This window comes from Camelus dromedarius, chromosome 2, assembly GCF_036321535.1.
Source record: "Camelus dromedarius isolate mCamDro1 chromosome 2, mCamDro1.pat, whole genome shotgun sequence".
Classification (NCBI taxonomy): domain Eukaryota; kingdom Metazoa; phylum Chordata; class Mammalia; order Artiodactyla; family Camelidae; genus Camelus; species Camelus dromedarius.
Genome location: NC_087437.1, coordinates 2419333 through 2436353, shown reverse-complemented (window position 1 = coordinate 2436353; position 17021 = coordinate 2419333). Strand labels below are relative to the sequence as shown.

Genomic DNA, 17021 nt, shown 5'->3' with positions numbered 1-17021 from the left:
GTAACTAGGTTTATTTATTTATTTTACTGGAGGTGCTGCGGACTGAACCCAGGACCTCGTGCGTGCTAAGCACCCGCTCTACCACTAAGCTATACCCCTCCCCTCTCTTTTCTGAAGTGTCTAACACAGGATCACACTCCTTCCAGAAGCCAACAAATGTCCAGGTGCTGCCCTGACAACTCCTTTCAGCTGATGAGAGATGAGTTCTGCCCCTCCAGCTTCAAACTCCTGTGGGTCCATGATTATATTTTCCTCCTGTGGAACAGAATATAGTTATTTTATTGTATTATTGTGCTATATTACATTACATTATACTGTAATGAGATATACTAAGATTATTTTATCATCAAGGTTACCCATTTGTAGGTTAGTCACCAGTGAACCCAACCCATCTTCAGTTATTTCAGACAGAACAATGAAAAGTCAGCAAGGAAACATTTGCTGAAGAAAATCAATCATCTGAAAACTAGAATTTTTTAAAAACTAAAGGGTAGTGATTTACAAGTTGCATTAGTTTCATGTGTATAGCAGAGTGACTCGGTTATACATGTATATCTCTGTTCTTTTCCAGATTCTTTTCCATTATCGGTTATTACAAGAGACTGAATACAGTCCCCTGTGCTGTATGGTAGGCCCTTGTTGGTTATGTATTTTAGATGTATCCGTGTGCATCTGTTAGTCCCAAACTCCTAATTTAGAAGTTTGTTTCCATAATTATTTTTTGTTCATACAAGGCATCCTTGACATTGTCTTTTTTGTAAAGGAAAAGCTTTTGACAGTTAATCTTATCTCCTAAAAGGGCAGCTGGACCAGAAGAGATACCAGCCTCAAAGGGGTCCCCGCCACCAGCCCGATCAATCCCACAGGGCGGCCCCACCCTGCCCTGGGGCCAGTGACCGAGGGGCACCTTCAGGCCTGGACACACATGGACGAGGCTGTGCTTTATGTGTGTGTTCAGGAAAAGCCACACGTGAGGGGAAATTTCCTGTATTTAACATTTCAATCTCATGATAAGTGATTACTATTTAAAGGAATATTCCCTAACTTACTTGGTTGTAAAACATTCACATATATTTAGGGCAAAGATTCAGCTCTCCCTCAGCTGTCCCTGGGGCAAGGCTGCCCTGGACACCAGCTCCTCAGGGAGACACACGCAACCTCCCCGCCACCCGTGCTGCAGGCCAGGGTGGCCATGCGAGTCACAGGGGGCAGGACAATGAGGGCCTGGGGATCCCCTCTCTCTGGAAAGGGTCTCCTTGGAGCAGAGCAGCAGAAGGAAAGCTGCAAGATGTGGATCCTGACCATAGGTTGTACCCAGCACACCTTGATTTTTGCAGACACAGGTGTGAGGCGGCCAGTCCCATGGCACAGCCAGCCCCTACAGGCCCGGCAGTCTGACTGTCATGCCCAGCACAGCGTACAGGGCACCCTGGTCTCGGTCATTGCAAAACACAACCCTGCCCCTGCCAAGCTGCCAGGGCCCTGGAGACAAGAGACTGCTTTAAGAAGCAACAGAGCAGGAGGAGAGGGGACAGCTCAGGTCATAGAGCATGTGCTCAGCATGCACAGGGTCCTGGGTTCAATCCCCAGCACCTCCATTTAATAAATAAATAAATAAATAAAATAAGATAAAATAAAAATAAAATAAAAATAAAACAAAGACAATCAAATTGAGATCTATAACAAGCCCAAGGTCACACAGCAATTAGAAGACAGTGCCAAGGAGACAAATTTGGTTTCAATCTTCATAACTTTATAGAATAATTTTACTACCCTCATCATGAACAAGGTAAGTTACTGGTTCACACTTTTGCTATGACAAAAAAAAAAAAAAAAAAAAAAAAAGAAAAGAAAAGAAAAAAAATTATCTAAATATAGCATATAATAGGGATCTTTTAAACCAGTTTAAAATCTAAGCTGACATCTACCTTGAAGATGTGGAAAAACATGTAACAAAATAATACAGAAGAATGTACTTCTTATACACTAAATATATATATTTGATTTCCACAGCTAGTGATTGAAACTGGCACAGCTTCCCCTACAGGAGCCCATGCCGGTCTCCAGCTCCTGCACTACTTGGCTCCGTCAGATGCCACAGAATTGCCTGCTCCCACGTGTGGAGTCTGCACCTACTTAACTGAGATCTGTTCCTATACCTTAGCAACCAGTCAAAAGCTCAAAAAGTAGGGACCAATGCAGCTCTAACACCAAATCTCACTGATGCACTTAAATATTCACTCCCCTCCTCAGCCACGTCTGAATAGACCCTGGCCTCTGATCTACTCATATTTGTAACTTATCTCCCCTTTGATACAGACCTGATGCCCTAGTTCCAAGATGCCTACTTGTCTACTCCAGTTCCTAATCGGCTACCCTATTCCTGACCCCTGTTACTGGCTAGACTCTCCCAGGTTCCACCAACCTATGGAAATATGTGCCCTAATAAACGCTGGCAATATCATTGCTTCTATAAGAACAAGCACGAACCAAGAGACATCATGAGCCAAGCAAAGGAACACCAGACACAAATATGAATACAAGGTTTTGTGTTTCTTGCAAATCAACGTGCAAATCCTACAAAGGAAACCTGGCCCAGAATCTACAGACTTTTCCATAAATGATAAAGCATTCTCCATTATGATCTCATTCAATTCCCATACTTCCCAAACAATATTCTTTTACTTGAAGTATTACTGTATTACTTGACAATAATACTGGCACCCTCCCCACTTTTATCTTCCTCAAGACTATCCAGGTATCCCCAGAAGCAGGAGTATATCCCATAATTACCCCCAAAACATCTTGTGAAAAACATCAACCCTAGTGGAGAGCCCTGCCTCTCCAATGCCCCTTGTGTTTCACAAACACAAGCTTTAAATGACCAGGGGGAAACCTGTCACAGCTGTCTGAAAATTGCACAGCATTGGCAAGACTTCAGCAAGCATACACGCCTGCTCAGCCAGAAGCCAGGTCTCCAGCGATGCTCCTGATTAGAGGAGCTACTTAAGAAGACTAGTGTACGTGTCTGTGTCCCAGTTGCAAATGAAAGGCTGAGGAGTCTAAATTAGGGAGATGAAATTCTTAAGGCTGAAAATGTACCAAGCAAAGCAAGATTTAAAAGGTTCTAGACAGTCAAAGCTCATGACAAATAACTGGCCTCCGCTCTCGCCCAACTGCAGTCCCCTTTTCCCACAACAGCCAGAGGACTAATGTTGAAGTGAAGTCATATCATGTCAGTCTTCTGCTCAAAACCTTCCAAAGGTTTCCCAGCTGCTCGAAGTCCTAGCCATGGCGTACAAGGCTGACATGATCCTTACAGGAGGCTGCATTTCCCCCACTCCACTCCCGTATCTGTCTCACCTTACCTTCTGCCACTGTCCCCTTACTCTGCAGCCACATGAGCCTCAATGCCTGTCCCTCTGCCTGGACCGTCCTCCCCCAGAGCAGCGCTGGCTGCCACACTTCATTCAGACATCTACTCAATTTCTTCACAAGCTGCCTCTCATTATCCTGTCTGAAAGCCTATGTCCCAATCACACTCCTTCTAGCCCTGCTTTGCCTTCCTTCACACTATCATTTATTGACACATCCCTCCACGACCTGAATGTAAGTTCCATAAGAGCATGGACTTAGATTTGTTCTGTCATGTACCCTCATTACCTAGGACAGAGTAAGAAAGAAAATAGGGGCTCAGTAAATGTCTGCCATAAGAATTAAGGAATCCACTTACTGGTCCATGGAAATATCTGTTTTCATTTATATTTATTAAAAAAAAGCAGCCTATACCTTGCTGATAAGACAGCCATGCATCAATTATCAGGAAATGTGATCCTATGATACTCATCCAAGAAGTATCAGAATGTCTAATAGGTCTAGCATTTGCAAAGTGCAATTTGTTAAAAATAAAATTATTATAGATCTATTCACTAGATAAGGTTTTAAAAAAATCTTCCACTGATGCTATGAGCGCATTTCAGATACCGGTCTCTGCAACTACCCATGCAACTTTCAGCACCATTTTGTGTGACTTTCTGGACGGCATTGTAACTGTCATACTGCTGTTGCAACTAAGTTTTTCAATAACCATGGAAGTACATGGTCAACGTCTTACTTCATATTTCAATAGTTTAGCAAGCACTAGCTTTTATTTATAAGTAGAACTAAACTGCATGGGTTAGAACCCCAGCTCTGCCACTTACTAGCTGAGTGATCTTGGACAAGTTACCTCCCTCTTTGTGCCTCACTTTCCCTGTCTGTAAAATAAGTGAAATGGCAGTATCTGTACCTAATAGTGTTGTTACCTGGATTAAATGAATTAATGTGCTTACAATAGCATACAGTGCCTAGCAGGTAAGAATTCAGTAAATTATGGCTTAATCAATCAATGAATATACTATCTCATTTAAACCTCAAATCAACCATATAAGACAAGTACAATTAATCTTAAGATGAGGCACGGAGATGTTAAGTAACCCAACCAAGAGTACAAAACTTCCTTCTAGCACTAACATTCTGTGAGTCCAAATTTACCCCAAAATGAAAAGGGTTTTTTAAAATAAGGTTTCATGTCAATAACATAGTCAATTTTACACCTTTTATTGGATAGAATCAGATAACCATGAAGACATTCTACATTTCCCTTTGGTCTAATTTTTGCAGGGAATGATAACTGCTAAGTGTTTAAAAAATATTTTTTTAATAGGAAGACATAGTAGTTGAGAAAAAGCAATTAAGTTTTTATAGAGAAAATTCTAACCCATTCAGCCTAAGTAATTTTTTTTAATTAATAGGGAATAAAAAAATACTCAACAGGGAAACAAACCTACAAATCTAGGAGTAAAAATAATAAAACAATGAACAATGAAAAAAATGAATATTCTATTGTAGTCCCTGAATACAGACCTGGAGCTGCTTTTATCACTCGGATACATTACCCAAGCAGGGCAACAGGAACCACAGGGAACAGACCAGGAAAGACTCAAAGGATGCTGAACTTTAACTCCTTTTCTCCCTTCTGCTAAAGCATATAACACTCACTGAGGATGTCCTAATCATGTAAAGTCCTCAACAACGGAGAAAACAGATCTGTTTCCTGACAGTGATGAAGACAAAATCCAGTTAACCGAGACTACAGTAACACGGTAGTGATCTGACATCAAAGGAAAATGACAGGTTCCACTGAGGAAACTTTCTAGATAACTGAAGTTTATCTATGTGTCAGATACCTTTCCACTTGGACTAGTACTGGGTTTTGTTTGTTTGTCTGTCCTCTACTTTAGCATCTTCTTGAGCCAGGCTCATCCTTACTAATATCTTTATCCTAAGAGGTCATAATACTATGATAACCTCTAGGCTATTGCCTTATTGTGCCATTGTTCTTATATAAAATGCTCCATCCTGCAGGGTAGTTATTTGTCAATGTCTCTTTTCTCTACTATGACATTATCTATACATAAAAAGCAGACCAACAGCATTTTACTTTCCAGTCCTTAGTTGTAATCACCAGAAATCTGCATAAAATAAATTCACATGGTGCCTAGTACCTACAAGCTCCATGGGAAATTTGAACATCCCCACACTTAAAAAGAGAAAACAATCTTTTTGGTTATGTAAGGACAATGCCCTTAAACTTGTAAGAAGCAAACTGAGGTATTTAAGGGTATGAAATTAGGAGTTCAAAACAAAAAAACAATATATATTAAGAGAGAGAAAACAAATGTGGCAAAAGATAACCTTTAGTAAACTTAGGTAAAAAGTATATAGATGTTCATTGGACTATATATATTACCAACCTTTTAGAAAATATAGAAGTTTTTAAGATAAAAAGTTAGGGAAAAACAAACATAGTATATCAAGCAAATGCCTATGTGTAAAACTGGCAGAATAATAATTAGATTGTACCTGTGATATGGAGAAAACAGATAACTAATTTTCACAGTTAAAAGAAAAACCAGGGGAGGGGGGAAGTAAAGCTACACCAAAAACTCACCGACCTACACACACACAGGAATAAGAGGAAAATGGCCAGCAGACACTAAGCAGAAAAAACAGAACTTGATCTCCTTGCCACTGGAGAGCTTAGCAGGTCTATTCTTTTTTATAATTTGAGAAAAGCATTTTATTTCCTGTAACTTTTTTGAAAGACACCAGGATACTGGTATTTACTAAAGGTACTGCCATTAAAAAATGTTTTTTTTCCCCTGATGTCTTTTGTGAGTACTTGATCACAAAATTACATAAGGGATTACTTTTCTAATAGATACTTTTGTAAAAGATAGAACCCATATCTCACCATCCAGAGATTTATTACCTGTCCTCAGCTTTTAAAAAATGAATACATATATAAATTTATCTCTGGCAAAACTGAAATGGTATTGTGTATAAAATGTTTCTGTAAGCTGCTTACCCTCTCTTAATTGCAAACACTTTCTAACATCAAAAACGAAAACAACCAAAAACCTTGCAAAGAACTTGACCGACCAAAAGCCAAATGGCTCAAATACTCTAAGCACAAAGAGCCTCAATTATGCTCTGATTGTAAAATGATCCAACCTTCTTACAGAGGCAGAATCTAACAAACTCATTATATTTTTTAAAGCATATGTTTCTTAGAGGCAGTTAAGTTTTTAAGAGCATGAATTCTGGAGCCAGACTGAACACATTCAAATCCTGGCTTCCCCAGTTAATAGCTAAAGGGCTTTTCTGACTTGGATAGCTTACCCTCCCTGATCCTGTTCCCTCATTTATAAAATGAGAGTAACAGAGCCTTACAGAGATGTTGTGGAATGTGAGTTGATACACCCTAACCTGGGCATTTGGTGTATCAACTCCATCCAGAAACCTGGCATACAGTAAGTATGCCCTAAGTGCCAGCCCTTAGGGTTATTTCTCATGTTCCATCAGGAGACAGCATCTTGCTTCCCAGGAATGCCTGCAAACAAAAGCTTCCTTCCTAACTCCTAAATCTAAAGCCTACGATCTTCTGTTCTGATCTAAATTAAATGTAACAGGGCAAAAAACATAGAATGAACATGCCATTGACATCAGAGGAGAAGAGACCATCCGCACAGCTTACTGACGGTGGCTCAGTGCCATCTTTGTGTGGGAGAGCAATATTACATAAGAAACAAAGTGAATCATGTTCCTTTTCTATGAAAGAAAGTTGATCAGACAATATTATGAATAGAGGAAGAAAATCTGCAAAAATCTTTTGACATCACAGATCTTCGTGTTTACAGGAAAACTCAATTTACAATATATGAGACGATCTGTAAGAATAAGCTAAGGCTGGCACATTCCCATTCCTCAGGAAAAATCACTTGTAATTGAGGTGTTCTGTACAGCCTTTTCACTTGTGCAATTTAAAAACCAGATAACAAGAGCATTTTCCCCAACATAAAATTGTATTTTCTTCCTAAGGAACTTGAGACATCAACCATGTCTTAGGCATCACACTGTGCTGACCAAGGCTTCTAACATTTATGTATTCACTCTGATCTTAAAGAACTAAATTCCATTAACAAAGCTGTTCTCTTGTAGGACAAAGGCAGATTTCAAGGAACAGTCTTGTCTTATGTTTCAGCAACATACTTAAGTGCCTTTACTGCTGCAGTCTTGGAGAAGCGACTTCTACAATGCGATTTTAAACCTAGCTACATTATCTATTTCTTCATTAGAAACTAGTCAAATTATTTTCTACAAATATCTACACCAAAGAGCTACAAGTGAAAGTTCAAGATAGGAGAGTGTGTCTACAGTTATACGCATATTCCAACCCACCCACTTTTTCAGACAAGCTAGTCTCTAAGAATTAAAACTAATACAGTTAGCTGGCACAAAGTGAAATAATAAACTATAAATTATAAACTAAATCAATCACAAAGGACATAAAACATCGATTTAATACTGAATGTATTAAATTACATCCACTTATGAAATATAACTTAAAAATCCAAAAGTGGAAACATGTACATAATTTAGATTTCCACACTAATTTGAAACTCCTGTACACCATTTCAAGTAAGTGCAGACACAAGGAGAGACATTAGCGACCCACATAAAGGACTGTAACTTTCAACCATCTAACATACACACTCACACACACACACACACACACACTCACACACACACACACAATGGCTCTGGTCACTCCCCCAATGTTGATATCTGTCTATCCCACATCCTGCAGTATATCCTAAACCCACCCTCATGACCTCACCTTTCTCCCATATTGCACCTCAAACCATCTGCCTCTGTCTCTTTCCAGGAAATCTGGATGTGTAAATAAAACAATTCTGCCAAAAATGTTACAGATGAAAATAAGGGGAGAGAGGGATGGAGTTATGAGAAAGATATGAAGATTTTTTAGGACTTCCGAGTTAAAATTTTGAGGAAAATAAATTGTGAAAAGTTGAAGCTGAGTAGAACTAATTGTGAAGATAGATTTGCAGAGTAAGTTGCTGCTTAAGTGCCTTAAAAATCTTCCTCCACAGAAACTAAAACCCTTCTAATCCAGGCTCTTCTGGGTTAACAAGCAACTGGCTTGGTCTGGTTTTGAGATAATCCCCATGGGCCATCATTCCATCACTGCTATAAATTAACAGAATCAGATATTCTTCCCAAACACAAGCTCAGAGATGAAGAGAAGCACGGGCAACCCTGGAAAGCAGACGCCACTTGTTCTGACTGCAGTGCCTGAGCGCTGGAAGAGGGAGGCTTCACAGGGTAAGGATACGGGAAGCTTACACAACTGGAGTAATCAGTTAAGACAGCAAGCCGTGGGAAATAACAACAATGCAAAAAAAGACAAAGAAGACAGTGACAACAGTGACAAATCTCTGCTAGGGCGAGGTTTCTCAACCTCAGCACCGCAAACATTTTGGGGCAGATAATTCGTTGTTGCTGGGGACTGTCCTATGCATGTAAGCTGTTTACCAGCATCTCTGGCCTCTAGGCACTGGGTGCTGGGAGCACCCCTCCAGCTGTGACAACCAAACCGCCTCTCCACCTCCTACAAGTGCTGCGGGCTCTGCTCTGCATATACATTTTTAAATACAGGTTAATTTCTTGAAGGATACAAAACTTTATAAATACTATGATGTAAACTCATAACAGGCATTTTAAAAGACTGAATGATGAATATTAAAAAGTGATAAAATCATATTGGAGAAGGAATTAGGAATTTTTCAATTCTATTAGATGATGTTTGGTAATGATGTTCCAGTATTTCAACTTCTAAAAATACATTTATTTATCCGTATTTTCTAACCGATGGATTCCAAAAGAAACTAGGTCTGGAAACAGCATGATTTTAACAATATTTGCAAAGCACTTTACAGTTTCTTCACCATTTTTACAAACTTAACCTACTTAATTCTTAGGAAAAGAAGCAGTGTATAAATACCCCACTCAATTCCCAAGTATACGATTCTACCTGTGTTCTTTTGAAAACTAAATCCAAAGTTCAAAGTTCAAAGATGTGTATGTGTGTATCCTTTGCCATCAACAATGCAAGAAGAGATGAATGAAAAGGTAATTCTGCTCCACAAATCATACATATACATTTGCCTCCAATGCAGAGATCACAGTTTCCTCCACCTTGTCTGTGAAACAGGAATTACAATTCACATATAATCAATGGTATCAAGCATATTCTTGACCTGAAGTGTCTAATTCCAACTTAAGGAGAGTAAATATATACCTGTAAAGGAGAAATATAATTGATAATGTATCTTTACATCTAATTTCTCCCCTCCTCTCCAAATTCACCAAACTTCTACCTCCCAACTATCTGGACCAAAGCTTCCCAAATGACTAGGCACAGGTTACTGAAGGACTGTGCAAAGTTTTAACCAACCCCCAACAAAAGTATTAGCTTGCAAGTAGGATAAAATCGGGCTTTGACACAAACCCCAACCTATAACCTCCTATCTGGATTCAGAATTTTAGACATTTTCAACTTCAAAGACTGAGTTCCTCAAAGTTTTATAAAATCAGACTCTTCCCAAAACAACAGCGTCTGTGGTCCAAATTCAACCCAGAGAGTGAGCCCTCAAGAAATTTTGATAATTTCACATTAAACATTTGCCAAGTTTGACCAGTTTTTCTTCCATGTAATGTCTTGTTCTACTCTTATTTATTCCTGCAATCACTACCTTAATCCAGGACTCAATCACCCAGTTCATCCAGCAGCTAATGTATTTCCTATTGTATTATATCCCAACTGCTCAACCAACCAAAATTCCAAATACTCTGCCTCACGGTTATCGTGGCCTGTTACGTGAATAATCAGAGTCGCAGTTACCATGGTCCTGTTAGCATCTCCCCTTATTTCCTGCCTTGGATTCCGCACTCCAGGCAGGTAAACCTGCACGCTCCTCACTAGACTCCATGCCATTCCCTGCTGCCTCAGAAAGCTCCCCCCAGCTGGCTGATGTCCTTCCTGCTGAATAAATTCTCATTTCAACTGCAGCTAAACACATAACTGGAACTCTAGTTTTAGGTCTTGGCATTTCTGTCTACTCCGACAAACTGTGTTTTTCACGTCTCTTCCCCCTCCAGGCAGTGGCGTCATGACTCCTGGAGTCACAGACACACCAGAAAGTCTGGGGACTGAGCAGCAGAGCCCTCCCTGCGCACGTTCCCACTCTGTTGAGTTGGAACCGCAGTAGCTTCGGGATGAATTCACCCAACAGCAAAAGGAACGCGCACTCCCTGAGAACTGGTCTCAGCGCTGCTGCTGCCTCAGCCCGGCCAGGACAGGACTGGCCCCACGAGCACCGAGCCGAGGCCTGCGCGCTGCCGGGCGGCAGGGCCACAGCCTCCCGGGGATCTGACTGGGGGGGGGCCGCCCCGCGCTTCCCATGCGCCCTGAGCACGGCTTCCTCCCGCTGCTGTGCAGCTGGGCCGCTCAACTACGTGAGGGCTAGCCCTGCTGGGGTTTCATTCAGAACAAGCAGACTTCAGAGTTGCTAGGAGAATTAGCAACAATCATTCAATAAATCAAATCCTTCTTTAAAAAAAAACCCGGGGGCTGTTTGCCCAAGCATGTCACACAGACTTGCTCATGTGAAAACACAAAACACAAATCAAGTCCTGCAGCCTGGAGTGAGTGCCCTGCGACTTGGGGCTTGGACTTGAAGGCACCGTGTGTTTCTCTGTTCACAGCCTTTCGCACCTACAATTTGTTTCCTGCAACTAGTGGCCACATAGGCCTCTCATTAAACTTTGTGTTAGCAGTTATAGCCAGTGACTGCCCTTGCCCTGCCCCCAAATCTCTCCATGTAAACAAACTCCATTTTTTGATACCCCATATAGACTGCATTTGAAGCTAGGCCACCCTAAATATATACCTCTAACTTTGGCAAAATTTTCCAGACCATTAGAATGTAGTAAAATTCAAAGATGAACAAGAAACTTCACTTCATGTGAATCATGGTCACCAAACCTGTAATGTAAAACACAGCAGCGACTTACTACAAACTAACAGCAAAACAGAACATCCAGAGCCCCTGTCATCTACCTCGTGCTTAATCTTTCCTTTAAATACAGAAAGTACTTTTTCTTCACTGATAATTTACATTTCTGGAGAGCATATTACAATCAGACATTTTAGGCTATGTTTAATATCAATAACCTAGTGTATTAGTTTAGAGCCAGAGTACTCAGGATTCAAATCTCAGAAATGATCTACCCGAAGCCTAAGGAATGTGCATTTTATTTGCTGTGTCTTTCTGGTTATTCATCAGTTTCTTCTCTCCATCCTACTTTGCTTCACTTTAACTAATACATCATCCCAGTTACTTACAAAGTAACAGGGCAATCTCAACACTAAACTCTACACAGCCAAAACAGGTGTTTAAAAAAAAAATGACTAAAGCTCATATATCTTACTGCACAGAAGATTCAGAATTTATTTATTCCACTTAACAGGCAAATGTCAAGTATGATTACTTTCCCCACAGAAATTATATTAGAAACAGTTAAATCAGAAGGTGACATCCTCAAGGTTGCAGGAAAATCAGGAAATTTAAATAAAAAGTTGGAAATAGTATTAAAACTAGATACAAGAATAAGAAACACCATCATCTAGTGTAAATTTAGAATGCCCATTCAGTTGTTTCTGGAAAAATAAAAAACAGAAACTACAAGAGAGCTGAAAACAGTAAGTCGTTCTTATACTAAACTTCAAACATTTAAGAAAAGATTAAACTCAGTCCACCTTAGGGACACAATAAGTATGTAATACATTTCAGAAAAACTTCCATCAAAAACAAACAAAGTTTTTAAGTCTGGTCCCAGAGACTTGTTACACAGCAATCTTCTCTTTGCCAAACCCGTCATCTACCAACAATGTTAGAAAAATGCTTATTGTTCAATTTCTTATTCCATTTCATTGTCTTCATTTTGAAAGCAGAGTTTATATTTATAACCCATTCTTTTAAAATTGACATTTAGTCAGTTTACAATGTTGTGTCAATTTCTAGTGTACCATGTTATACATCAGTCATACATATACATACATGCATTCCTTTTTTTTTTAGTATTTATTTATTTTAAATAAATCCTGATCACACATAGCTTTTTATATTCTTTTCCATTATAGGCCACACAAGATATTGAATCTAGTTCCCTGTGCTATACAGTAGAGAACTGTTGTTTATCTGTTCTATATAAAGGACTCAGTATCTGCAAATCTCAAACTCCAGTTTGTCCCTTCCCACCTGGTAACCATAAGTTTGTTTTCTATGTCTGTGAGTCTGTCTCTGTTTTGTAAATAAGTTCACTTCTGTCTTTTTTTTTTTTTAGGTTCAACAAATAAATGATATCATATGGTGTTTTTCTCTCTTTCTGGCTTACTTCACTTGGAATGGATAATCTCCAGGTCCATTCATGGTGCTGCAAATGGTATTATTTTATTCTTTTTTATGGCTGACTAGTATTCCTGTGTGTGTGTGTGTGTGTGTGTGTGTGTGTGTACCACAACTTCATCCAGTCATCTGTCATGGACATTTAGGTTGTTTCCATGTCTTGACTATTGTAAATTGTGCTGCTATGAACACTGGGGTGCATGTATCTTTCGAGTTAAGAGTTCTCTCTGGATACATGCCCAGGAGAGGGACTGCTGGATCACATGATAAGCCTATTTTTAGTTTTTTAAGGAATCTCCATACTGTTTTTCCATAGTGGCTGCACCAAACTACTTTCCCACCAGCAGTGCAGGAGGCTTGCTGTTCTCCACACCCTCCCCAGTGTTTATCATTCATGGACTTTTAATGGTGCTCATTCTGACTAGTGGGAGGCGATATCTCTATAACCCATTCTTAAAAGAAAAAAAGTTATTTATATGATCTTCAATCAATTTCTTTTTTTGTGAGTCTCATCCCAGTAAAAAAGTAGTGTTTTTTTTATTTGCTCACTGAGATGAAGAGATGTGGAAAAATTATAATCATCATTCTTTAGAACTTGCAAATTGTTACTATTATAAAAAACAAAGTTTTAAAAAATACCTAATAAGCTAACACTGGATTAAAAGTATTATGTATACCACAGGTTTTATTAACAAACTTTTAGGACTTCTGAATAAATTAAGAATGACAAGCAATATATTAGAAGTTGCATAAGTGGTCACAGTCCAAAAAAACGTTTTGTTTTTAAAGGTTGGAGTCATCCATGCAAGGGGAAGCTGGGGCAGAGACGTGAATGACACACCTACGAGGACTGAGGCGGGTAACAGAACATCAGTGCCGTAGGCCACGCACGTCACCAGCCAGGGTGAGGGGACCGCGCTGACTGCACACACACCCCGATCTACAAACGGCAGATACTGCCCCACCACTCTGCCCCAGAAGGTGGGAACACAGCCTACCAGTGACTGGATTTTCAAGTCATCCCTAAAAATCCAGAAATCCATAAGCCTCATTGAGAAATTTCCCAGTTTTTCAATGCTGATCACTAGTTGAAATTCAAAGACACTGCAAATCAACAAAACACATCTCTAAGATGGTCAGTCCAGAGGCCACCTTTAGGCTAAAACATGAAAACTGCTTTTAAAGAGATATGAGGGTCAATGAATAAAAAGCTCAGCCTTTGAGACCAAACGGTTTGGGTCTGAATGTGTAGTTCACCACTTAGCAGGTGCATGATGATAGAAAAATTATTTCTTTAAGCCTGCTTCTTCAAATGGAACACTCTCATAATTGTTGAAAAGTGACACTTTGAACACAGTACCAGATACACAGCAGACATCACAGAAGTGTCCCTCACCCTGACTGCCCCAGCCTGCAAGTCTGTAGGATAATTTAAAAGATACCAGATCATAAACACCCTGGAACACTTTAAACAAGTTATAAAAAGGAGATCAGAAAACTGAGAGGTGCTTTGATGCCCACTTCCCTCAAACCCTGCTACTCAGAGAGGCCCTGCACATACATAGGGAAGGCACTGTTAATGTAGGGGATGAAATGGGCCTTCTTAAAATGAGACCGCTAACTGGAGTATCAATCTCAGTTAAAAAGCTGAAGAGTCCGAGCCCCTTAAAGCTAAAGACAAAAAAAGGCTTTCTTATTAATTTCACAGGCCCTTACTTGCTGGTAGAAGTGAAACAGCTTAAGCTTTGATACTTTTGTAACTTTTGGCCAAACTTCCAGGAAACTTATTTCTATATAATGCCTGGAGCAAAGCATTTATACCAGATTTTTCAATGTAAAAAACCTGTCATAATCTAAAGTTCATTTAAAGTATGACTTCATTAAACCAAAACATTATGGGACTAAATTTACTGCTACAGTTAAAATACCTTTTGACCACTCATACACACCAATTAATTTTTTTTTAGGAGAAAAAGACAATAACTCATTAACATATGATTTTTAAAAAGTAAAACACATACATAGAAATTCATTAGGCTACACCTAATCATGATACTTCTGATACATTTCTAATGTGGTTACAAATAAGAAAGAAAAGCACTTCTATATACGTGAGCCCATGTCTATATAGACACTGAACTCTAGAAAGTTCATGATGTCTTCCTACAAACACAGCACAGGCTGGGGCACGTGCTAGAACTGGAGGCACTAGGGAAGTTTAAGTTTTATGACTCTAAACACATGAATTCTCCTTTCCAGCTTCCCCCTCCTCACATTAAGTGCAAGAAAAACTAATGCAATATAGAGATTGACAAATTGGATGGGGGAGCAACTGAAAAAGGATTCAGTACCTAAAAATCCACTACGATGTCTCCTTATGGACACAAACATATCCATCCTCTCATATGAGAACCTGAATGTGTTCTATTCTACACATCACCCTCATATAAACTCCTTACCAACTGGACCATAAATAGCTCTGACTTGTAGATAAAAATACTATATATTAAATAAAATCACATCAAAAACTAAGTAGCCTTTTAGCCAATATTTAATGCAAAATGATACTTTTAAGATGACTCTAGAGTTCTGAATTTAGAAAATTTTTGTTTAACAAGGGTCTTAGCCCACGAAGATAAAAAGTAAACTTAACTTTTTTCTTCAATCATCAGGCTACACCAGTTTCTATTCTCACTGTTTCACATTTGAAAAGCAGAGGCTGTCATACATACCACTGCTTATCAGTAGTTTAAACTGCCTCACGTGGTTTGTCTTATTTTCCACTTCATAGAAATCAGTGTCTAACAAAAAGTGAAAACGGACACAGAAGTGATTTGTTAGAAGCCGTATGTAGAACGTAAATACAGACATTAAAGAAAAGGCCCTATAGAGGGTCTGCAGCTACAATAGTTTAAGCTAAACGCCTCCTAGAAGCTCCTAACTTGAAACATTTCTCTGGCAAATGAACACCGCGAGTGCAAAGCAGAAGTCTACCTACAAAGCATCATCCAGACCAAACAGAAGACAGGACAAAGCTAAGCGTGGCTCCGCAGTCAGACGGTTAAAGGGACAAAGGAAAGAAAGGCAACAATCATGACATGGAATATGCGGATATTTTCTAAATTACCAAATTAGTCTATAAGCATCCAAAGCATTCAGGAGAAAATTTCAATCCAAAGCTTTTAAACACACTTTGAGGTCTTTAAGCACACTACGGGGAAGTCAAAAAGCTAACCCTGAAATAAAGCACTTTGCACACCACCACATGATGCAGCTGGTCCTGGAATACACTGGAAATAACAGTCATCTTCAAAACCCGAGTGATCAAGAAATTACATGCTTTTAGCAAACTTTAACGTCAGCTGGGGGGTGCAGGGCTGCCACTGTTCTCACAATCCACTAGCTGCAGTAAACGTCTCCTCCACCTGCGAGCTTAAGAAAACTCTTCAAGTTGGGTCACCCAGGGGCCATCCCTCTAAAAGACTCAAAATAACGCAGCCTACAGAGCAAACAACATTTGGAACCGGCGTTATCTTCCTCCCCCCAACCCTCTCCCCTGGGCAGCAGAATGTTTTTACTGACCATAAACACAGCCTCTTGCTCTGTCTCCGCAAACCCCGGGCGGGGGCGGGGCGCTGTGCGGAGCAGCGGCTGCCCGGCTCGGACACGCAGGACGCCGCTGTCGCCCCTCCGCCGGCGGCCCCGCCGCGGAGCCGGCTCGGTTCGGACCGTCGCGCCCGTGAAGATCGGCACAGCGGCCCGGCCGGCGGCGCGCAGTCCCCCGGCCGGCGCCCTGGGCGGCGGCTCCGCGCGGCGCAGCGGCTCCGGAACCGGCAGCCGGGCGGGCGCTGGGGGCGGGAGCTGGGGTTAGGGGTTGACAATGTCTTACTTTGCACTAACTTTTTTTTTTTTTTTAACATTTTTTTTATTGATTTATAATCATTTTATAGTGTTGTGTCAAATTCCAATGTGCAGCACGATTTTTCAGTCATACATGGACATACACACACTCATTGTCGCATTTTTTTCTCTGTGAGCTACCATGACATTTTGTGTACATTTCTCTATGCTATACACTATAATTTTGTTTATCTATGCTACGATTTTCAAAATTGTACTTGGCACTAACTTTAATCCTAAGAGTTATGC

The 17021-nt window shown here is 40.1% G+C and overlaps 1 pseudogene; it reads right to left on the bottom strand.

Annotated features, from left to right (window-relative positions):
* Nucleotides 1-17021, bottom strand: part of LOC116151601 (ubiquitin-conjugating enzyme E2 D2-like) — a 72903-nt pseudogene continuing 55882 nt past the window's right edge.